The 24,462-nt window shown below is 39.1% G+C and overlaps 1 long non-coding RNA gene across 1 annotated transcript in view; it reads left to right on the top strand.

The window, feature by feature from the left end:
* Positions 1–6,951: 6,951 nt before the first annotated feature.
* Positions 6,952–24,462, top strand: part of LOC122483293 — a 79,676-nt gene continuing 62,165 nt past the window's right edge. Inside the window, exon 1 of the long non-coding RNA XR_006297378.1 lies at positions 6,952–7,186. This is a non-coding gene — a long non-coding RNA (uncharacterized LOC122483293). The remainder of the gene's footprint in view (positions 7,187–24,462) is intronic.

Below are 24,462 nucleotides of genomic sequence, written 5' to 3'. Positions count from 1 at the left end.
ATCTGACTCTAACAGTTGCACCTGTTAATGCACTTGCATATTTTCATTAAATACAACACAATTCAATGAAATAAGAATCTCAATTGACGAAAGGTTATTTTTTTTTTTTAAAACAAAGTTGAATGCACTGGAAGGATTCAATCAATATGATGTGTTTTTAACAAGGCTGTTGAGTTAGGTATAGGTGAGATGACCAATACAAATTTGGAAACTGTAAAAATCTAGAAGAACCCTGTGCTTGATTGACTCATAAATATCTTTAAAATTTTTGCTCTCCTTTAAAGGAATGAAAGCTTTATGGATGACTAGAAACCCAATCAGAGGGTCCATACTCAAAGACAAGACCTTGGTCCTACATGGAAGATGAGTAAATGAATACACATACACATATAGTATATATAATATATAATAATAAAATATACAACATACTAAAATATAAAAAATATATTATATTTACAAATATATTCATAAAATATGATTTTTATTAATATAATATATATTAGGTTTGCATTCATATATTAGATTAAATATATTCATACACATACAAATATGAGATTAAATACATAATTTAGTGTTTATATTTATAGTGAATCACTGCTTATACTGACATTTTGATACACTTGTCTTTATTGCATTGAATAAGAGGGGTTCTACCCTATTATCATGTTAGTTTTACGGATGAAGAGATTGAAACCAAAACCAAGAACATGATTTAGTCACATGACCACCAAGTGATGAAGCTAGGATGCCCACCAAGCAGTACAATTCCCGAGCCCTTCACCCTCAATCTTAACAGCCTCCCACAGATTTGCTACATATACTTAGAAAATAAGTCAGCTTCTCCAAATTTGATTTTTTTCACCTGTAAAATAAGGGAGTTTTATCAGATATCTCAGGTCCCTTCTATGATATAATTCTAAAAAATTAATTTCTATGACGTAAGTCTCTGCCACCTAAGTATGGCTCGGATGCTTATGTTCTTCATGAGTATTTTTACCAGCTAGGCCCCTATAAAGTGCAGGTGAGGAAAAACACCTTCAGTCTTTATTTGAGTTATCACTACCCCATACTGATAACAGCATGGCTAAATTGAAACAATCCTACTAAGAGATTCTGAGCTTTTCTTTGATGCTTTTTCACTTATTCCAAGTTTCAAAATCTCTTTTTAATAGCTCAAAAGTCAGGACAGTGATGGGGTAAATGAACTGGAGTCTTACCAATGATGAGTTTGAAATATGAATCTCTGAGGTAGAAAAAATGACTCCCACCCAGGATGGCCAGTATTAATCTTTGGCCTCTCCTTAGGATTTTTCTCATCCTAAAGCTTGCTTTAAAATTTCCCTTGTCAGATGTCCTATTCAAGTTTTTGGTACTTAAATTCAAATATCCTTTTTGAGTAATGGTCACACGCTGTTCCTTTTGTGGCCTTATTAATCTTTCCTGGCTTTGAATAATGAATGTCCTTTGGTAGATGTCTAAGACCACAGTCTGGTAGCACAGCACTTGTTACTGAACCTTCCAAAAATTTCCCTGTGTTGGTCAATATGTATTAGGTACTCCCATTCACTTTAATCATAACTAAAAAATTTATCATTATTTGTTTAACTTCTGAAAAGATTTAACATTGTCAGTCACTACTGGGCAGCACATGAAGATGAGAATTTTACATAGAACTGAATGTTTGGAATCCTAAGTGTCCTTATAAGTAAAATTGAACTAAACATGTATATAAAATAAATGCTGTTGATTAGTATAGAATATCATTAAAAATGTATATAACACTACATAATAAAACAGATATCACCAGGAAAGTACAATTTTGCAGTGTAGAAAAAATTCTATTTTCACATAATTTATCATTTGATTTAGGTCAGAGAATTTTCTAATTAATTCCCAATCAATTTTTGGCAAAGTGTGTTGCTTCTACTTCCAGAAGATAAAATGCATAGCAAGAATAAGCTACTTCTGAATTTTTTTTCATGTTCTTGTATTCAATTACCTTAGCCCTGCATTTATCTCTAGGAGTTCATGTACAATGATCTAAGTGAAATTTTTGAGATGAATATTAGTTTCTCACAACATACAAACATCTGTTCCCAGTCGAGGTAATAGGGTTATGGTCAACGGGATACAAACAACTCATGGAAACATTCATGTTGAGAAAGAGCCTTCTGGGAAAATTGAAAGATAGATTGTCGTTTCCTAGGTGAGTGCCTTCCATTCGAGGCTGGGGAAGAAATGCTACTGGAAGGCAACACAGATTAGGGCTGATAGGAAGATAAATCTCAGGCACAATCTCAGATCAGCCACCCACAGAGCTTTGTTTATTTTTAGAATGGATTGTTCAGATATGGTGTTCCTTAGGTGGAAAAATGCAGTAAGTGAAATGACAGAGGGAAAAGGGTGACTATTCTCAGATAAGCCTGAACAATTTATTAACCATTGTTTATCTTAAACATTTCACTAGGGGAGTGTAAGTGTAACATAGACTTAATATCAGGATGGGGACTGAGTCAACTAAACAAGCATATATCAGAATTTTTATGTTTAAACAAATTTTTTAGGGTTTTTTTTCTTTTTTTTTTTAAGAAGACTTTGTTTTGATCCATGGGGAAGTCATAGGTTTGAGGAACAAAGAGAACCATATTGGATAAGTTACTAGCAAAGGGAACTGAAATAATGATATACCATTTTACCTTTTTATGTTTATTAAGTTTGCTTAATTCTATTTTCAAGTGCTTTTGTGTCCAATGGCATATTGCTTATCATTTTCAACGTAAAACCCAAGTAAGGGTGAGGCAGTGTATTCCCGGACGCTCTGGTCTCAGACACATTGTTTTCTTCTGTCCTGAGATAAACACCATCGGAATGTTTGCTGCATCACTTTTCCCCAAACTCCTCACTTTCTGACAGAGATCACAAACTATGCCAGAGGATATTGTAAGTCCTGCTTTCCCTCCTTACCCGTGGGGGATACATTCGAAGACCTCCAGCCTAAAACCGCCGATAGTACTCAATCCTATATGTACTATGTTTTTTCCTATACATACCTCTGATAATGTTTAATTTACAAATTAGGCACGTAAGAGATTAACAATAACTAATAAGAAAACAGAACAATCATAAAAATTACTGTAATAAAAGCCATGTGAATATGGCCTCTTGATCAAAATATCTTACTGTACTGTACTCACCCTTCTTGTGATGATGTGAAATGATAAAAATGCCTACGTTATGAGATGAAGCGAGGGGAATGACATAGGCACTGTGACCGACATACCATTACACTACTATTGACCTTCTGACGCTATGTAAAGGGAGGATCATCTGCTTCCGGGTCAAGGTCCTCGCGGGGAACTGAAACCTCTGATGAGGGTGACTGCTGTACTTGCTCACATCCTAGTGAGTTTCCTTTGTCACACAGCTCTTCCAACAGTGTGACTGGCTCAATTTCCTCTTTATGTGAAAGAAAAAAATGTTTAGTCTATACTCCTTGGAGCATGCATGGCCTCTGGAAATATTTTTGAATAAGCACTGTTTTTTTTATCTGATGACGTTTTCCCCTTTGGCTCTTTGTCATTCTAGGAGATGGATATCCCAGGAGCTTGGCTTTGAGGCTCTTCCTTCCCAGAATGCAAACAATGCCACCCACTTTAGGTAATCCTAGCCGGGATAACTACTGTTTTCTCAGGGAAAGTTCCTTGGCCACTTCTTTAAGATCAACCAATCCAGGCACTGCTGAGAATTTCTCCTCAAGTTTAAACATATACAAGTCTGTAGAAAATAAACCCTCCTTCCTTCTGCCTTTAGTTATTTCTGTCTCTACCTATCCTAAATGAAAATAATCCATAGGTTCTGAGACAGCACCTCCTGATCTGTTCACCTTTGCATTCCTCTGTCTCTGCCTCAGACCAGAAAGCCCCTTCTGAAACTGGGATTGTCCTTCATCAGAAACCTCAAAAGTGAACTCTACAAAGGAAATGTGTATGTGTGTGTGTGCATGTTCAGGGATGGAAAGAGAATAATACCTTGTAAGAATTCCATACAATAAACTGTTAATTAGAAAATTTCAGAGTTCACTTAGGTCCTAGGGGAAGTACATGGACAAAAGCGGGCCCAAAATAGATGGATTCTTCTAGGACCTAAATTATTCTTAGGGTTTTATCAAATGGCTTTATCCTTTAATTATATGAACAGTTTTTGAACATGGGGTAAATCCTGAGAGGCACCACTTAGTTCATTGTAGTAGTAATTTCAAAAATGGCACCCGGGTGACTTGACAGATCTTACGCCATTTTTAAAAGTGCCAAGTTTATACTCAGGCACAGGAAAAATCTGGAATGTTATCTGCATATACCTTAAACAGCTACTTCTTCTCAAAGACACTACAATTACCAATGCACTACAAAACCAGGGTTTCCAAAGGTGTTGTCAATGCCTTTTCACTGAGCTCTCAGGAGCAGTGACCTTGGTTCACCTTAAAACTATTATGCCTTTGCTCTGTGTTTTACAAGGGTCTCACCTCTACTATGCTATTTCACTGCCAGGCTCTTATCTCAGTGGAGAGAGTCAGTGCCAGTGCCCCACTAACATTTCAGGAGGGTAAAGGAAAGAACTGTCAGCTCAGGTCAGAGGTGTCAGGATTCAGAGACCTTAACACCAGGCTCAAGGCCTGAAATCTGGTTTGAACAAGACAAGTCAAGGCGAAATGGTCCAGTGTAGCAATACTTTTGCTTCCCAAGTCACTGTTATTCAAAAAGCCGTTTAGGGAACACATTGGCATAACATGGAACAGGAGGCTGTCGAGTTGAAGGACAAAGTATAGAGAAGGTAACTTGCATTTACAGAATTGTTGGCATGAGTTTAAACAACTTAAAGATTTTGAGTTCTAATCCTACCCTCAAAGCTTTCTTATTCCTTACAATTTTGTTTCCCCATTTATTGTAACACCCTCTTCATGGGTACGTGATGAGAAATAACAGAAATGCATTTACAGTTATTTTTTGTTTTGAAACCAAAACGTTGGCATTTATTTATTTATTTATTTTTAAATTTTTTCTTCAACGTTTTTATTTATTTTTGGGACAGAGAGAGACAGAGCATGAACGGGGGAGGGGCAGAGAGAGAGGGAGACACAGAATCGGAAACAGGCTCCAGGCTCTGAGCCATCAGCCCAGAGCCCGACGCGGGGCTCGAACTCACGGACCACGAGATCGTGACCTGGCTGAAGTCGGACGCCTAACCGACTGCGCCACCCAGGCGCCCCAAAACGTTGGCATTTAAATGTGAAATAAGAGTTTCGCGTTTCATAATTTATTTTTCTCCATCTAAGGTTGGAGATGTTGGAGAATGAAAGTATGAACGCATTGAAGATCTTACAGAATCACGTTCTCTGTTCAGCCTGGGTAGTAAGAAGAAGCATTCCAGAATGCTCAACAGATACCCAGTAGAACTGTTCATGCTTCAAAGTCTGTAACACCTAGCTAGTGATTAAATGCCTAAAAAAAAAAAAAAAACCTAACAAGAGGGGTGCCTGGGTGGCATAGTGGGTTGAGTGACCAACTTGGGCTCAGGTCATGATCTCGTGGCTCTGTGCATTTGATCCCCATCTCAGGCTCTCTACTATCAGTAAGGAGCTCACTTCAGATCCTCTGTCCCCCTCTCTTTCTGCCCCTCTTTCAAAAATAAACATTTTTTTAAAAAGTGTAACTAAAAAGAATGTCAATTATAGCAGATATTTTATTCCTTTACATCGTATGTTCGGAGCAGATCTTTAGATCAGTAGATTTCTAGAGAGAATGAACTGTGTACTTAACTGCATGGAAATGAAACACACGCAGAACCAGAGTTCAGCCCTCAGTATAAATGATGCATCATATATTCTTCATACATTCTTTCCCCGACTCCCATTACTTAATTATACACAATAACTGTGTTTTGGAGATTTCACCCCAAATAAAAAAGAGAGCACACATTTTGTAGAGTTATTAGCGTGCTTATAATCTTTCTGCACTTCTATTTATGGGGCTTTTGGGTTAGAGGACAGCCTCCATCCAAGTCCCTGTGGCCAAGAGCTTGATAATGAAATCTCAGAGGGAACCTGTTTTTGTCTGGGGCTTTGTCACAGGGCCATAGTCTAGGTATTCATGGTATCTAAATATCATTTGTTCATACCGACTAGACCTATTTTCTTCCCTGGGAAAACAGACAACTATTGTTTAGGATGATATTTGAGTATTAGGCTTACAATTGAGCAAGATAATTCTTTTTTTTTTTTTTAATTTTTCTTAACATTTATTTATTTTTGAGAGTCAGAGCAGGAGTTGGGGAGGGGCGGGGAGCGGGGAAGAGACACAGAATCCAAAGCATGCTCCAGGCTCTGAGCTGTCAGCACAGAGCGCAGGCGGGGCTTGAACTCACAGATCATGAGGTCATGACCTGCACCGAGGTCGGCCACTTAACTGACTGAGCTGCCCAGGTGCCCCTAGCAGGATAATTGTTTATTGCCTAAGACTTGTCGCCTTCCAGGACATTTAGCAGCACCCCTGACCACTCTCCTGTAGATACCAGCAGCATTTCTCCGCCGCTGCTCCCAGTTGTAGCTATCAAAAATATCTCCAGACATTGCCAAATATCTTAGGGGGCGCAGAATCACTCCCTGCCCCACCCCTCTATCCTCCACCCGAAAACCAATAGGTTTAAAGGACTATCTCACAACATTCTGATGTTAGTGTTACGGAACCTGGCCTGGATCACCCAGCGGAAGTACCAAGCGGCACCTGGGATTGGAAGGCAGGAGGGAGGGATCAGAGATCACTCTCCAGAGATCTGAGTCCCGGCGGGCGGGCGCAAGCAGAGGCAACACTTTATAGTCTGTTACTTCCGCATTCCTCATTAGTAGTAATTTGGCGGGCTTGGCAAGCGGGGTAGGAACAAGAACCCGGAAGGGGAGTTTTTAGTCGGGGACTGGAAATTCCCTATCAGTCCTGTCAGCCATCTTATAAGATTTTTCCCTACCATTAGTATATTTGGGTTTTCAGTCTCATTGGAGTTAACACATAGTAACAGTGTATTGCATATATAATTTGCAAAATGCTTTTCACTTAGAGCAGTATATTCAGTCTCCCAACAGCTCAAGACACATTTGTTGATCTTCTTTTCAGACTGAGAGACTTGCTGGGGGCAGGTAAGTGACAAACTCTTGAAGTGACAGTTGACAACTTTAAGGTGGGATTTCTGGGGCACTCATTTTGGCTTTGCCCCCCCCCCCCCCAGTTCCTGTGGTTCAGTTTGTCTAACGAAACTGTGCACTGGATTGCCTCTCTTATGCTAGTGCTGGAAGGGATCTTAGAGCTTTTCTGGTCCATCTTCCATTTTAGGAGAAAATTGAGTTGTAGAGGAAGGAATTAGGTGACTTGTCCAGATAACGAATGTGGTAAAGTCAGGACTTAAAGCCAAGCCCTGAACTTCCTAACCAGTGTTCTTTACGTTAGGTACTGCTCGGTCAATAGTACAGAAATAAATGAAGAAACAAAGATACAAATAAATACATTTCAGGGTGTGTGTGTGTGTGTGTGTGTGTGTGTGCACGCTTTTGTGCTGATGAGGGTAGAGCTACTGGCTGTGTTATCCAGCATTCAAAATGGTTGTGGCTGATCTCTGCCACTATTATTAGGCATCATATTTCTTCCTTGGAATGAATATCAGAGGGGGGCGAGTGGGAAGGTGATGGGAGAAGGGGAGTCCTTTAGGGAAAGACTAATTATTGTGCTTAGGAAGACAGCCTTTCTAGTAAACCTCTTTCCACACCCCAACTCCCTAACCCCTTTCCTTATTGTCGTTGAGAAATTGTCAAATCCTATAAACTCAAGGGGTGTGGTGAAGGTGCCGGATTGTTTGCCAGGCTGGGCTGTCTGAAAATCGGAATGCTCTATGCTAATAGCACTCTTGTCATGCACACTGATCCTTTGTTTCCGTGCCCCCAAAGTCTTTGCTATGCAAATCAAACCACAGGGGCACTTTAACATGTAAATCACATAATCTCCCTCACGTGGGATGAATTGACAGGATTTTAAGCTCCTTGACTGTTGGGAAGCAATGAACGGTACTTATTTAACTGGCGTTATTGCACTGGGCACATCTCCTACACTGGGCTTTACTCGGTGGTGCCACCATGCCAGGGGAAAACTGGTGTGATTATTAACATTGCTGTCAGAGGAACCAAAGGGTCTCAAACCTCAGAATTCTGACCCCCCCCGCCCCCCCCGGGGAGGAAAATAAGACACTCCTCAGAAACGCTGCTCAATTCTGTGTCCCCCTTGAGAATGGGTTTTTCTTCTTTGATTAGTGAATGAACACTGAATCTTCCTGGGAATGGCTGTTTCCAGCCTGTTTCACAGGTAAAAGAGCCAAGGAGAGTTATAGGGACATTTCAGGCCCCTCAGCTGGGAGAGAGTCCAGGCGGAGGTAGGAAGCCAAACCCGCCTGGAGGCTCGGGAAGGCCTTGAATTCATGAGCTTCCTGCTGCAGACTTGACCTCTCGTTTGGGGCTAAGTCACTTCCAAGCCTCTTGCCAGTTTCCTCCCCAGTAAAACAGGGATAATGCTAGGGATAGAAGGAGCGGTGACCAGATCCTGCTTGTAATGACAGCTGAGCTGCCTGGACAAGATGTGCTTGTTCCAGAAATGAAGTGTGATTCCATTAAAATGTGTGATCTGTGGAAACAGCCTACCTTGTTTTGGAGTGTGTGATACTGGATTTATTTGTTGGAAACAAATTGATGAGAACAGTATTTTGCCCTCCAGCGTCAGTTTGCACTAGGCACAGTTAAAAGGCAACTTCTGCTTTTAATGGTGTAATGCTCTCCCTATGTGTGTTTGAAGGGTTTGACAATTGTAACATGCTCATTGCAGCCATTACCTGTGTGGCCGGCCCCACCTGGGCACTGTTCCAAGACTTCTTTTGAGCTTTTGGAACTCAATATACATTTTCTCTGAGAAACAATGGCTGTAAGGCTTCTTGGATGGTGGACAAAAATCGATCGGACCCAAATGTAGCTGAAATACTGTGCATTTGCAATTAAAAGCTAGCAAGAAAAATTAGAGGATAGTATTAGAAATTTCCTTTCTTTAAAAAGAAACCCACATAATCTAGTTAAACCTATCAAAGCACTGCGTTAAGTTTTGCAAACTGAACATCACAAGACCCTTGGCCTAAGACCTGCCTTAGACACTTTTGGAGGCGTGGAAACAGGAGTCTGTTGGAACAGTCCCCTAATGCACCACCAGAATTTAGGAAGGGCTGCTCCTCACATTTTTGGAGAGGGTATGGTGAATGCTGTGTGGCACCATCCATGCCCCCCTTCTAGTCCAAGACACTCGTTCCCCAGATTCTGGGGGTGTCACTGCTGAGGTCTTACAGTTGAGCCCTCCCAGGGATTGCCCTCTGCCTATGGAGCTGCATTCCCTAAGGTCATGACCCTTTCCTGGAGCAGCCATCACCCAATAACATGTCAATTTCAGTCTAAAGCTTTGCCTCCCTGCCTTAATATGGGAAAACTCTGAAGGGTCATGCCAGCTCAGAGCTCCCTGTAGGTTCTGCCTCTTTAGCAATTCAATACCTGTTCAGCTTCTTCCTCCACCCTAAACCTGTCTGCTTTGCTTCCTTGCACACATCGGTGGAAGGGCTGATAACTCATCAAAAGGAAAGAGGAGACCCTGTAAGGATATTAGCAGAATGAATACAGCATTAGAAATGATAATAGCTATTCTGGCAGGGTATGCATTTAATATCATTTCTATGTGAAATAGATCCAATGACTTGGCCAAAGCAACCACAGATCCTTACACAAAGACTGGTAAAGAATCTGGGTAAGTTGGTCCTTCCCACCTGCACTGTCTGATTTTCCTCCAGAGTTTTAGATGGGTTGAATGACACAGCTCTATCTGTGAAGCAATTGGGGAGTCTCCTTGCTTTGTCACGAAGATTCTCTTGATGAGTTCCAAGCCTGATATTTCTGAATAGGATATTCCAAGATTATTGATCACAGAAACATCTTTTTTCCAAATGACTTCTCGCTGTCAGCTGCAATCAGTAATGGTGCCAGGTTAGGGTGGGGGTTTTCCCACCTTGTCAACCTGAGGTTGGAGTCAGCATTATTCATTCTGTAGCTCTAGTGTTCAGTTTTATCACTCTGAGCTTTTCCTTGTGCACCAGATGCACACCACAAGAAATGGACAGTAAGAAAAGTATTGTAAAGATTTCTGAGAGCTAGCCATCTTCCCCAAATACTGAGACTAAGGTACGTCCGTCCAGCAAACAGTGGACTCCTGAAAGCTGTTGAGTTTATAGTGCTATGGGAGGACTTTGGAGGCGGGTCAAGTCTCCTGAAGTCAAAGTGTAACTATCTGGCATGCTTGGGTGGCTGGAAGGATACACCTAAGAAACTGGCTGTCAGGGTCCATCAACTCTTGTTTTCCAAGTCTGTTTTCCTGAAGACCAAATGTGATGCAATGCTATTATGGGAGTTCACAAAACAATTTGAAGGCCAAAAAAAAGGAGAATTTGACCTGACATGCTTGGCAGACCCCTGAACAAAACATTATTTCATGCTCTGATGTTTAGCTATTGTTTTCCGGAAGGATGAAAAATGTAAAACGGTAGTGGTAATACTCATCCAAGGATCAGCAGCTTGCAGAAGGTGCAGCAATACACAGAATTGTTCTGGAGGCCAGACTGGATGGTTTAAACTTGATCTTCACAAATCCAGCACTGTGTTGGCTGGTCTGCAAGGGCTCAGTTTTAGGCGGCAACCTGAACGTAAACCTGAATTTTAGCGCAGAGATATATGGATTGCTTTAGAGAAAGGCTCTTTTACCATGTCAATAACAGATCATTAAAAAAACCCTCTGACTTGGAACCGTGGGCACACTGTGATGGTAAGATGAGGATTATAATATCCTCAGAAAAGGCCTAAACCCATCATTTATTAAACAAATGTCACTGCAGGCTAACCATGTAGTGCTGAGCAAATGTTTGAAAAACTGCAAAAATGGAAATTTCGTTCGAGATAATTTGCAAATTACATAAAACAAGTGATTCCAGTTATTATTAAATTTTAATATCTTAGGAATATTATAGCATCTTATGGATATCAGGATAAAATCCAAACTTATGATGAAAGTTTATGAAAAAGACCTATTGTGACTCTGCCCCTGCTAGTTTTTTCATGTCCTGTGCCCTTCCTACTTTATAGTCCACTCAGTGTGCACCCGTTCTTCTCCCCCCCCCCCGCCCCCCCGGAAACCATCTCCACTCATTACCTTCCCCCAGCCCCTCTACCACCTCTCCCTTTGACTAGCTAACTCTTACTCATCCTTTAGAACTCATAGTAAATTTTGTTTTCTCTTAGCGGGGGCTTCTATGAACTCCTGAGATTGGGTTAGATCCTCCTATAATGCTCTGTGTTATTAGTCTGCTTGGGCTGCCATAACAAAACACCACAGACTCCGGCTTAAAGAACAGAAATTTATTTTCTCACAGTTATGGAACCTGGAAGTTTCAAAATAAAGGTCTGCAGCCTTGGTTTCCAGTGATCTCTCTTACTGGCTTGTAGACAGCTGCCTTCTTGCTGTGTGCCCGCATGGTAAAAAGTGTGAGCTCTCCCAGTTATGTCACTTCATATAAGGACACTAATCCTATCAGATTAAGGCTCTACTCTTTTGACCTCATTTGGCCTTAATCACTTTCATAAAGGTCCTATCCCTGAATATAGTCACATTTGGGGTTGAGGCCTCACATGTGAATTTGGGAGAGACACAAACATTCAGTCCGTAATGCCCATTATATTTCTTATTCAGAGCACCACTCACATTATAGTTTGTATTTCTGGGAAAATGTAAATGCCCACTGACATAGAAAACCATGTGCCCTCTAAATAGTGCACTCATCATACTGTATTGCAATAGATTGTTGACTTGTCTGTATCCTTCACTAGAATTTAAGCTTTAGGCAGGCAGGATGATGCTTATCCTTTTTATGGCTGTCTTCCTAGTACTGATCAAAGAGCTTCATAAATATAGACAGTTGATGAACATTTACTGAGTAAAGGGCCTTAATAACAAACACAACAGAATCACACCTGTTTGCAACATTCGATTCATTTACTTGGGGGCAGTTTATTTCATTGGATCATGGGTTCTGGTGCAAAGTCTTTAGCTACGCCCTTTTGTCCTATTGTTTTCCTTAAATAGATGTCTTTATCAGTTGCACTTTCTCTAAAATGTACTTTAACTACCTTCCTTCCTACAAGTTATTTCCTTTCAGATGTTATCTTCCTCCACCAGCTTTGTGCCTCACAGGTTCCAACTATCTTGACTTTTAATCCCGACTTTTCCAGATATTTCTGTGGAAGTTTTATAGGTAGAAAGAGACCCATAGAGGTTGAGACTTCTCCAAGCCATTTGGTAATGCAGAGACAGTGCTAAAACTGGAAGCTGGGAGAGTTTTGAACATTGCAAGACAGAAGTATTCTCAATCCTTTGGAAATTTCTAGGCCTGCGTTTCTTACATGGGGAACCAGAAACAAAGTGGGCAGTACAGTGTACGGGAAAGAGCACTCAGCTAACTAGGGGCTATTTGAGTAATTACTACATACAAAGCACAGAACTACATGGAGGAGAGCTATAAAAAAAAAATAAAAAAAAATCATAAAACCAGGATTCCTGGAGATTATAACCATTTGGAAGATGCACATTTATGAAAAGTTCGTCTTTGGTGCAAAGCAGGATTTGTAAGACTGAATAATTATCCAGGGAGCTAGAATCTTAGGAGTTAAAAGGAGGAAGATCACCCTGGGTGGGGGCTGTCCAGAGAAGAGTCATGTGTGAGGTAGAGCTAAATCTTTTGCTTGAAGGTAACAGAAAACAGAACCCAAACTCGTTGAGGCAATAAATAGAATTTTATTGGTTCATGTAACTGAAGATCTCAAAGTAGGTGGACTTCAGGCAAAGTTAGACCCAGGGTTCAATATAGTCATTGGGAGGCTGGTTTCTTTCTCTCTCTTCAGTCTGCCTGCCACAGTGTCAACTTTATTCTAAGGCTGTCCCCCCTCTTAGCCACACATCTTCTTGTACAGTTGTTTTAGCATTATCAATAACATTTTTGGGCTTCATTCTGTTTGTACAGTTCCTAGAGCTATGTATATCTCCAAATGAAAACCGGGAGCTGATGGAAAGGAATGAAGGTATGTTAAGGCAACAATCACATATTTGGGCTAAAGCACCTTGTTATTTTAAGAGTAAAATGCAAATTCTCTGGCATGGTTTCCGAGGCCATTAACCATGTGGTCTCTGTTTATCTTTTCGATTTCATCTTTCTGTCTTATATACACAGTATCTACTTTGGTACTGGTGGTTTTGCAGTTCCACATTCGTTTCATGCATTCTCATGAACTTCTCTTTTCTGGAATGACCTACATTCATTATCACCTCAATGAAGCCTTAATGAACCTTTTTTTCTGTTACTGGCAAGATTGCTGTGTATGGCTTCTCTGGTGGCACATTACACACCCCTAGGGTTGTCATCGCTCACATACACTGTGACATGAAGGTTGTCCCCTGGATTGTGGAGTGTAAAACCTTTAAAACTATATATGGTGGCCCTGGCCTGCTTTCCTTAATATCACACTGCATTCTTTTTTTTTTTTTTTTTTTTAAATTTTTTTTTTTCAACGTTTATTCACTTTTGGGACAGAGAGAGACAGAGCATGAACGGGGGATGGGCAGAGAGAGAGGGAGACACAGAATCGGAAAGAGGCTCCAGGCTCTGAGCCATCAGCCCAGAGCCCGACACGGGGCTCGAACTCACGGACCGCGAGATCGTGACCTGGCTGAAGTCGGACGCCCAACCGACTGCGCCACCCAGGCGCCCCATCACACTGCATTCTAATGGTTTATTTAAGTGTCTACCTTCCTTCACATCTGTAAGCTTCATGAAGGTTGACACTGTATCTTAATAGGATACCTATATTCCTTGCTTCTTCTAGATCTATATTTTTCTTGTCTACCGCCTGCTAAAAACAGAAAAATATTTGTTGAATGAGTGAGTGAATAGTTATAATTTTTGAGTGCTAAGATACTTCTTTTAAATTCATTTAACTATTACACCATTCTTAAGAGGTAGGTATTATTTCCCTTATTTTGCAGCTGAGGAAACTGAGGCTCAGAGAAGTTTGGTCATTTGTCCAGAGTCACACAGCTGGTAAAACAACAGAGCTGAGTCTCTCTCTGTTTCCCTGTTTCTCTTTCTCTCAAGGCAGTGTTTTCCAGTTGTGGTGAATGGTGGACATAAAGTTTCAGCACTGAGAATGATCATGTCTTGTTCAGGTGCTTTATGTGGTGGAAATCACACAATTTACCTCATGGAGTTCCCAGGATTAAGTGAGATTATCTCTGTGTCTGTGCTCTGAAGCACAGAGGTACATAACACTATGCAAATATAAGGTATTATTTTATACTGATAGCTTGGTATTAATAGCTTCCAACTTCATAATTAGCTTAGGATGCATGTTTTAATATTTTTATGGATGCACAAGTGGAATCTTGAAATACATTTGCAGATCAGCATTGTGGCCCCAAAGGGAGGCAAGGCAGCCTAATTTTATGGCCCATATACAGGGCTAAGACCAAGAAGCCTTGCAAGAAGTCTTCCTTTGCTGTTAGTTCTCATTAGCTGAATTCAAATTCCAGTGGTGATAATACATAATTCTTCAGCTGCATATAGATTCTGCCTCTATAAAAAAAAATCTATAAATGTAATCATCTCTCCCTTGTCAGCTAATGTAACACTATAGTAACTATAAAACAGTTTTCTTTAGGTTCTTTTGTGCGATTTGTTCCTCCTGGCATGGATGGGGATATGAGCAGCATTTTGTTTCAATAGAGCCTTTCTGTAGCTTTTAACCAGTTACAAAGGGTGTCTGTCTGTACCTGGATACAATTCGGCAACAGAAATCAAATAGGCTTTTAAGCCTTGAAAGAAAGAAAAGTAGAAGGCCAGTGGCAAATATTTCATCGTTTTGTGGGGCAAATATTATATATCTGGGAAAAAGATTTTTTTTTTAAGTATATAATTTAGGAGTGTCTAAAGGTGTTTTGTTAGGTCAATTGTGTATCAGAAATTTAGAGGGAAGGGCTTACAGATCTTTAAATGGCCCCCAGATAAGGTGAGCCTAATCTATTGTAAATTATACTTCCCACTCTCTGATCTGGGAGAAAAGGCTTTCTGTCTCCTTTTTAGTATTTAAAATCTGAAATAATATAGACCTGACTACCCAGGGGTCTGCCTCTTGGCCTGGTGCTTTGTCACCACAATTGAGATGGGCAGGTTGGAGGCGGCGTGTCCCCCAGCGTAATTCATGAGAGCAAGAGGCAGTGCCGTCTGCGTTTTTTTCCAGAGGCTGGCTGTAACTATACTCCCCTTGAGTTTCTGCCAAGGCACATCACTAAATAAGAAGGAGGTAAAATAAGGATAAGATTTAACTGCTTCTTTCCAGGGAAGCTTGGAGACAGTCTCACTTCCTTTTTTAAAGTTGGAGGCAATTTTATTTGTTTAGGCAAATCCTATGGGAAATGAATAAATAAAGTACCAACTGACATGCTTCAGTGGGCTGAAAATAGATCCCAGTACATGATTTCTTTTTTATTTATCAGCCATATGTATTTGTCCCAGGTTTCCTTCTCACAGGCTCCCAGATTGGGAGAATCAGAGAAAGTGATAGCTAGCAAGCACAGATCTTTTTTAGTTTGTTTGTTTTGGGGGTTACCTCCCAAACTTTTTACTTGGAAAAAATTTCAAGCCTACGGAATAGTTGAAAGACTAATACGAACGTTTTGCACATTTGCTTTTTCTCTCACTCTCTCTGCTTCTTTTTGCCTAAAGTATGAAAGTAAACTTCATGCAGAATCATAATAGCTCATCTCTAAATACTTCAGCATACACCCTGTCATGATCATACCCAAGGAACTTAACGTTGATGCAATAATATGTTGTAACATACAGTCCACGTGCAAATTTCCCCCAATTGTCCCAATAATGTCCTTTATAGCTATTCTTTTGTTGAATTCAAGATCCAGAGAAGGAGCACACAATATATTTAGTTATCTTGTCTCTCTGGTCTCTGTTCATGCAGAACAGCCCCCCCTGCCTATTTTATCAATTACAACATTAATATTTTTGAAGATTCCAGGGCAAATGCCCTATAGAAAGTCACACAATTTGGAAGTATCTGGTAAATTCTCATCAAGTGTGTTGTCACACTATGGTGTTCAAAAACTACTTTTCTGCCTGGTTATATAATCAAGTTGATATGTAGTTAAGTTCATTTGTTTCTGTCTGTCTGTATTCAATATTAGGCTTTGCCTTTGGTCTATTTTTTTAATTTAAATTTAATTCTTAGATATGTAAAACATTTACATGGCTCAAAAGGCAAAACTACATTAAAAATATCTACCAACAGAAGTCTTCTTCCTATTTCTATCTTTCCTCCTAATCCCCATCCACCTCTTATGAGTAACTATTTTCATTAGTTTCTGGTTTCTCTTTCCTATATTTCATTTTGTAAAAATAAGCAAATAAGTTGCATATATATGCATATGTTTTTATGTATGTGTATATATACGTGTGTGTGTGTATAGAGATATATTTCTGATTTTCTGTCTTATGATAAAGGTTTTATATAAAATATATTGCGATATATATTACAATATTCTTTTGCATTTGCTTTTTTTCATTTAATATATTATAAAAATCCTTCCATATCACTTCATAGAAGTACTTCTCATTCTTTTCATAAATGCATAGTACTTGATTATGTCAATGAGTTTTCTGTGATTTTTTGATATTTTGCTATTATAAATAAAGCTTTGACAAGTAACCTTGAACCTATATTGTGTCATGCTTTTTGGAGGTGTACTTATAGGTGTGATGTTGAATGCTCATGTAGTTTTGTTATATGCTTCAGATTTCTCTCCTAGGATTGCATTATTCTGCATGTTCACATAGAATGAATGAGCATATCTGGCACATTTTCTTACCATATCCTAATAACAACCTTCTCAGGAAGATGCTTTCATTCCCCCCATTTTATACTTAGGAGTATAAGGCTCAAAGAGCTTGACAAACACCTCCAGGTTCACATGGCTAGGAAATGGCACAGCTAGGATTTATACCCAGGCTCATGCAACTAACTACCTCACTGTACCATGTGTTGCCTGCATTAAGCTACATGAATCTTAATTTTGTGACTTGATAAGATTAATAGGAAATCATTCATTTTAGAAGTGGTGTTCTTGAAAATATCAAGGAATACTGGGGAATCAAGAGAACTTACAATCTCAAGGAATGTTGGAGAAGTAAGAGAATAATCTTCATGTTTCTTAAGGAGGTTGGTGTTCAATCAAAGTTTCTAGGTATGAGCTAAAAATTGTGACCTAGTGAGTTTAGCCATGATAGCAAGAGTCTCTTAAAGATTAGAAGCTTCAGGAAGGCCCCTCTGTGGAGACAAGGATCTATATCTATATCTGAGGATATAGGATGCCATGTCTAATTTTGAGACAGAGGATTCTGGTAGGAGGAAGACAAGGGATCAGAGACAAACATAATCAGCTCAGGATTTTAGACAGGTTCCAGCAGAGAGTGAGAGAATAGACCAGAAACCTGAAGAGAATCTAGGGACCAAACTTAGATGATCAAGATGGAGGAGAAACCTCCCAAGGTAGGAAGAATGAGGCTAGCCAAGGACTCATCCCTAGGTAGATAACAAGCAAATACATGATGTCAGGTACAGATCAAGGCTCTGATCCAGGGAAATGAAGTAGAGGGTAGTTAGCATGTTTAGAGAAGGCCTCTCCAAGGAGGTATCCTTTGAGGTCAGACATGAATGATGAGAAGCAGTTGGTCTTCTAAAGATTTGGGGGAAACCATCCTCCCAATAGAGGGAATAGCAAATGTAAGTGTTCTGAGGGGGAAATTAGCCATGCAAGTCGTGGAACATAAAGACTGGTATGGCTATAATACATTAAATAAGACACTGACAACTTATGAAGTGGGGGCCATGTCAGGGTAAAAGAGTTTGGATTTTTTCTCAGTGTATCCAGGCAGGATTAGGGGAGGCAAGTTCCAATAGACTTCTGGAATGAGTTGTATTTTAGTCATTAGAGAATGTATTTAAATTCAATTCTATGAGGTATGATGAGTTCCAAGGAGATAGAAATAGAAATAAGTGCTATTGATTGCCATTTATTTATTTATCTTTAACTCAGAGTTCTTTTTCTTAAAGCAGCCTATAAAATGAGGCTGAACATGAAGTTTGGCCAGCAGTGTGGGCTAAAGGACATTTACACAAACATAAATACATTGCTATTCACATTTACCACCTCCAGATGATTCATTAAGAGATGCATACTCTTCACATTCAAGTAGGAAAAACTATTTGTTTCAGGGATATATGCATAGTAAACATATTTCATTTCATGGAAAGAAGTAAGAATTTAAAAGGATCCTGTAATGTGCCACACGGGAAGCTCAGAATGTATGCCACTGATGAATTTGAATAGATAGTACCACATTTCCATCCCGTTCATCAAATCTTCATATTTTTGTGAAATCAGGTAACAGAAAACTTCTTTTGATTATATTCCTCATTTTGCACTCAGTATTTTTATAGATTCCTGAAATCAAGGAAGTTTGTAGCATTAAGAAATCAAACTAAGTTAAAGACATAAATCCTTCAGAAATAAATAATGAAAAAAGTTAATGAAATGAATGACAGTAAATATACTTAAAAAGTCATGATAGGTACATCAAAACTAAAGATAATTTAGTACCAAGTCAACTTATATATAAAAAAACCATAATATTTAACATTAAAGCAAAATCGTAATTAGCCAAGTAAAAATTCAGCAAGAACACTAAAATATATAAATATGTTTTGCACATCCTAATTATCTTCCTTTCTTAGGCTGACCTATAAGATACATCAAAGATGCAAGTATTTAAAAATAGGTATTTGATATCATGTAGACGAAAATGCAGATATTTGACTGAATTTTCTATTTTTAGTTGGCTACTTAAAATCATGGAAATAGCCTGAGCCACCTGTAAATTAGGCACAGATAATTTTCCTTGTAAGTAACATATAATGTGATGAAACCTGAGGAGTGACCATACAATCAGGTAAAAATTGTAGCTATCATAGATAGATAGATAGATAGATAGATAGATAGATAGATAGATTTATTTATTTATTTATTTATTTATTTATTTATTTATTTATTTATTTTTAAAAAGTTTTGTTTTTTTTTTTTAAGGTTTATTCATTTTCCAGAGACAGAACGTGAGTGGGGAGGGACAGAGAGGGAGGGAGACACAGAATCCGAAGCAGGCTCCAGGCTCTGAGCTGTCAGCACAGAGGCCGATGCGGGGCTCGAACTCACCCACAGTGAGATCATGACCTGAGCCAAAGTCGGACGCTCAACCAACTGAGCCACCCAGGCGCCCCAGTCATAGATTTATTTAATAAGCAATTTTTAAAAGGTCTTTTTTGTGGCAGTGAATCTGGTAGGTAGGTGTGGTTGGTGGAAATATCCACTGAGACAAGAAAAATATTCCAAGTTATTTTCAAAGTATTTAAATGTAAGCAAAGGATACAGCTTATTGTATATTGATGGCCTTCTATATAGAAGTATAATAACCCTCAGGGTTAGAACAAATATTTGCTGCTCCTTGAATCCTCCTAAGGATGTTCAGTGGCTTCTGACAGCATGTAACTAGGGTAAGGATTAAGCTCTTCCAAGAAGCTTCCTCCATTTTTGGAGAGATTCCCTCTTGGCCTCTTCTACATCTATGGAGACTCTGGCTCCCTGTCTTCTCTCTCCCCAGTACAGCATATTCCAGAGTGTTGCTGTGAGATGGGCTGAACCATAGGTCAGCTTCCCAAATATCCCATTCCCTTAATAGGTCTATTCCTACAGGCGGTTACTAGGTCTTTTGAAAAACAATGATCAGACCTACAAAATGGCAAAGTCAGTTCAAGACTATAAAATGCTGTCAGTCTAACTGGCTGAAGCCTAATAAAACCCAGGGTCTAAGTTACAAGTTTAGATCTGGTGTTTTGGTGGGCAATAGGTAATCATTTTTTTTTTTAATTTTAGTTTTTTAATTTACATCCAAATTAGTTAGCATATAGTGCAACAATGACTTCAGGAGTAGATTCCTTAATGCCCCTTACCCATTTAGCCCATCCCCCCTCCCACAATCCCTCCAGTAACCCTCTGTTTGTTCTGTATGTTTAAGAGTCTCTTATGTTTTGTCCCCCTCCCTGTTTTTATATTATTTTTGCTTCCCATCCCTTATGTTCATCTGTTCTTTGTCTTAAAGTCCTCATATGAGTGAAGTCATATGATATTTGTCTTTCTGTGACTAATTTTGCTTAGCATAATACCCTCTAGTTCCATCCATGTAGTGCAAATAGCAAGATTTCATTCTTTTTGATTGCTGAGTAATACTCCATTGTGCATTACGTATTACATTACATCACATATACATATATATGTGTATGTATATATATATATATATACACACACACACACACACACACACCACATCTTCTTTATCCATTCATCCATCAGTGGACATTTGGTCTCTTTCCATACTTTGGCCATTGTTGACAGTGCTGCTATAAACATTGGGGTGCATGTGTCACTTCAGAGCAGCACACCTGTATCAGTAGGGAATCATTCTTGAGGAAGGCAGTGCTAAGATGAAAATGATATTTGAAAAAAAAAATACAACCTCTGTAGAGTGACTTGGAGATGGGAGAAACAGAAGAGAGGGAGAATAAGTGATAATGATGATACATACAGTTCTGTCTACCTATCTCTACTATCTTTGGTTTCAACAATTTTCTCTGCTATGTTGTGAGGCTGACTCAAGAACCTTTTATAGGTGTTGTTTCAGAGAGGTAAGAAGCTAGGAGAAACAGTTGGTAGCACCCAGGTACAAGCATGTGTCTGTTTCCAAAGGGCTAGCAGTCATGAGTGGAAAGATCAGATGTGGTGACCAGTGTTTCTTTGAAAGAGAGCTATGAACAGTAGTCATGGAGATCAAAGTTATTTCAGAAATGCCCATGTCTAATGGGATGGTAAAAAACATGTTTGTGGCACAAGATTATTCATAGAGGGGATCCTGGAATAGAGTCTGAAGACGAATCCAAGAAGGCTGCATAATGTATACATATCACTCAGAGTTCAGTCTAGAGGTTAAATACACACTTGTTATTTTAATAGAACAAAAAATGGAAACAATTGTTTGAGATCTATTGTTAACAGGTACTGAAGAAAGGAAAAGACAAAACGAGAACAGTAAGCACAACCCTGGGGATGTAGAGAGAAGGAAGGGGTTGCCATTATTAAATGCTAAGTGGCTTGGAGGAAGGGCTGGGCAGAGCTGCTGTCTCTGAGGGTTGTGGCATGGCTGGGTACTTTGAGTGTTGCAAACTGCAGTCAACTACTATACTGGGACAAACAGCTACTGTCAGGATGAAGAAGGGTTGCTAGAGTAACACAAAGAGGAAAGTAAAGCAATGACAGAAAACCAAAAGGGCAATAGGATGCAAACAGGAAGGAACAGTCTCCCTCTAGAGCCCCCTTGTGGCAGAGCTGAACAGGCAGCCACTGGCAAAGGCAAAGGAATGTTTTTATTATTTAAAAAAAAATTTTTTTTTACTGTTTATTTATGAAGAGAGAGACAAAGTGTGACTGGGGGAGGGCAGAGAGAGAGAGAGGGAGACACAGAATCTGAAGCAGGCTCCAGGCTCTGAGCTGTCAGCACAGAGCCAGATGTGAGGTTGGAACTCATGAGGGGTTAGACCATGACCTGAGCCAAAGTCGGACACTAAACTGATTGAGCCACCCAGGCGCCCCAAAGGAACATTTTTAGAGTCTCAGCCTTAGTATTACCAAACAGTATAGAATAGGTTTTGATGTGGAGAGACAATAGTCTAATAACTAGGAAATTGGGCATAGATAGCAGTTTGTGGACTAAGTGTGATAAATACAGTGGAGTGATCAGAGAACATTTGGTGGGCATTCTTTGACAGAGCATGATCAAGCCAAATGATGAGCTCAGGGCCTCTTCCAGAACAAAGACCTATAGATGAGAAGCTCATGGTGAATGATCATAACATTGTCAATAGCACCATTTCATAAGCACCTTTTATGTGCTAGGGAAAGTTACTTACTTTTCACATCCATGCAGTGAAGATAGGTATTATTATTACAATTTGCCAATGAGGAAAGAGGAATCAGGAGGTACATCCAATATGATTGGTAGATTATGATTCAAACCCAAGCCTGTCTGATTCTAAAGCCTGGGTAGTAAACTTAGGTTTGATTCATGATTTTCAGCTCTATCAAATCTGTTAAAAATAAAATTGCCTATTGCTTTAGTCAATTTCAACTATCAACATGGGAGAGTATGTCTAGAAGAACATGGGGAAAATCAAAATTTGTCTTGAAAATGGTAAAGCTCTTTCAAAAAAAACAGTAATGATTGCGTGTGGGGACTTTGTGGCAAACCTGTGAATGCTCCATAATATGGTTAAAAAAAATGAAATAATCCTTTCTTTTTCCTATGCATATTGTTTTCTTCTGAATTCTTTTGTCTTTTACTGGTTTATTTTGGCATGGTGTAATTCTTCCACAAAAGTTTGCTGACACATGGTTGATCAGTCATACTTTAGTGTGAGGCACTGAAAACCTGGCAAAACCTGTGTTTTGTTGATAGAGCTTGTTGACTGGGGTCGTGTGGCAATTTACTGATTTTTCGAGGAATATCTCTAGATAACAGTAGCTGTAGGTATTTTCTCTGAGTACTATAGTAGAAAAAGATTTAAATTTACAGAAAAAAATTAAGAATAGTGCAAATATACCTTTTTTTTACCCTGTGCCATGTGAGAGTAAGTGACTCATATTTTTGTGTGTATTTCCTATATAGAAGGGCTTCTTCCAGTATAACCAAATTGTATCCATCAAAATCAGGAAATGAGCATTGCTACTATCTCATCTTTAGACCCATTAAGTTTCTCCATTATGTCCATTATAGGAAGAGTCCAGGAAGAATTATGTATTGCCTTTTGCTGTTGTATCTTTTAGTCCCCTTCAGTCTAGAAAAGTTTGTCAGTTCTTCCTCAAGTTTTATGACCTACTATTTTTGAATGTCAGGAATTTCATGAAATGTCGTTCAATTTTATGTTTTATAAATATTTCTGCATGATTTTTTTCATGAATATCATCTTCAGTAGGAATATCACCGTGGTAAAGTCTCTTATTGCATCCTCTCCTTTTGTATAAAATTTTGATTTGTTCCATTATTAATGTTATTAAGTTTGATCACTTGAGTAAGGTAGTGTCTGCCAAGGCTCTCCACAGCAATATTACTCTTTTTCTCTTTGTAATTAAGTGTTTTGTGTGGGAGGTACTTTAGGATTTTGTAAATATCCTGTTTTTCATCAAATTTAATTAGTTAATATCTATATGAACTCACAGATTTATATTTTGTTCAACAGTTATAATTTGCTACTATAGTATTTCTTTCAATGCTTAAATCATCTCAGGTTTGACCAGTAGGAGCTCTTCCAGATGACCCCTGTCTCCTTTTTTGACACATTTCCATCATTCCTTGACCACTTCATCCTGGCCACAAGATTTTCTTGAAGTTTTCCAGCCTCAATGATGGAATCAGCCCTGGTTCCTTTTACAACAAATAGTATTTAGAAACAATAATCTGCATGCTAGATATGTTCTACATGGGTTCCAACTTGCCATTCTAGACCGCCTCCCCCAGTCCTTCAGCTGTTCTCATCTTACTTATGTTCTAAATGCCCATGTGCTGCTGTTTTGGCTTCCCTCCTTTCCCATGCAAAGCTACCTGCATCATCTGGCCTCAGCTACTGCTCTGAGGTGAAGTTTTTTCAAGAAGGGAAGAGAAGAGGAAGATCTAAGACCCATATTCTACATGAAACTTTTAGAGGAATGGAGAAACTCCTGGAAGTTGGAATGGGAAGGCAGAACCACACTGTTGAGCTCCACTATGGTTTCAACTCTAAGAATACATACACACATACATGTATACACGTGTATATCGTATATAATCTTTAAACCAAGTCAATTGTATTACCAAGTTCCCAACCAAAGAGGAATAATTTGTTTCCATATTCATTGAATGAAAACGTGGCTATAATGGATTTATCTAAAGATGTCTTGGTTTGGGTTCCCCAGAAGCTGATTCTGAGATAAGGGTTCAAGTCTAACTAATGAATTTGGGAGGTCATCCCTTGAAATACTGGGAAAGTGGAGACATAAATCAGGAAAGAGAATGAAGACAATAAAAAATATACCCTGTGCT

The sequence above is a fragment of the Prionailurus bengalensis genome, chromosome A1 (genome assembly GCF_016509475.1).
Source record: "Prionailurus bengalensis isolate Pbe53 chromosome A1, Fcat_Pben_1.1_paternal_pri, whole genome shotgun sequence".
NCBI classification, from domain to species: Eukaryota; Metazoa; Chordata; class Mammalia; order Carnivora; family Felidae; genus Prionailurus; species Prionailurus bengalensis.
Note: the sequence above shows the minus strand (reverse complement) of the source record. Positions and strands in the feature narration are given on the sequence as shown.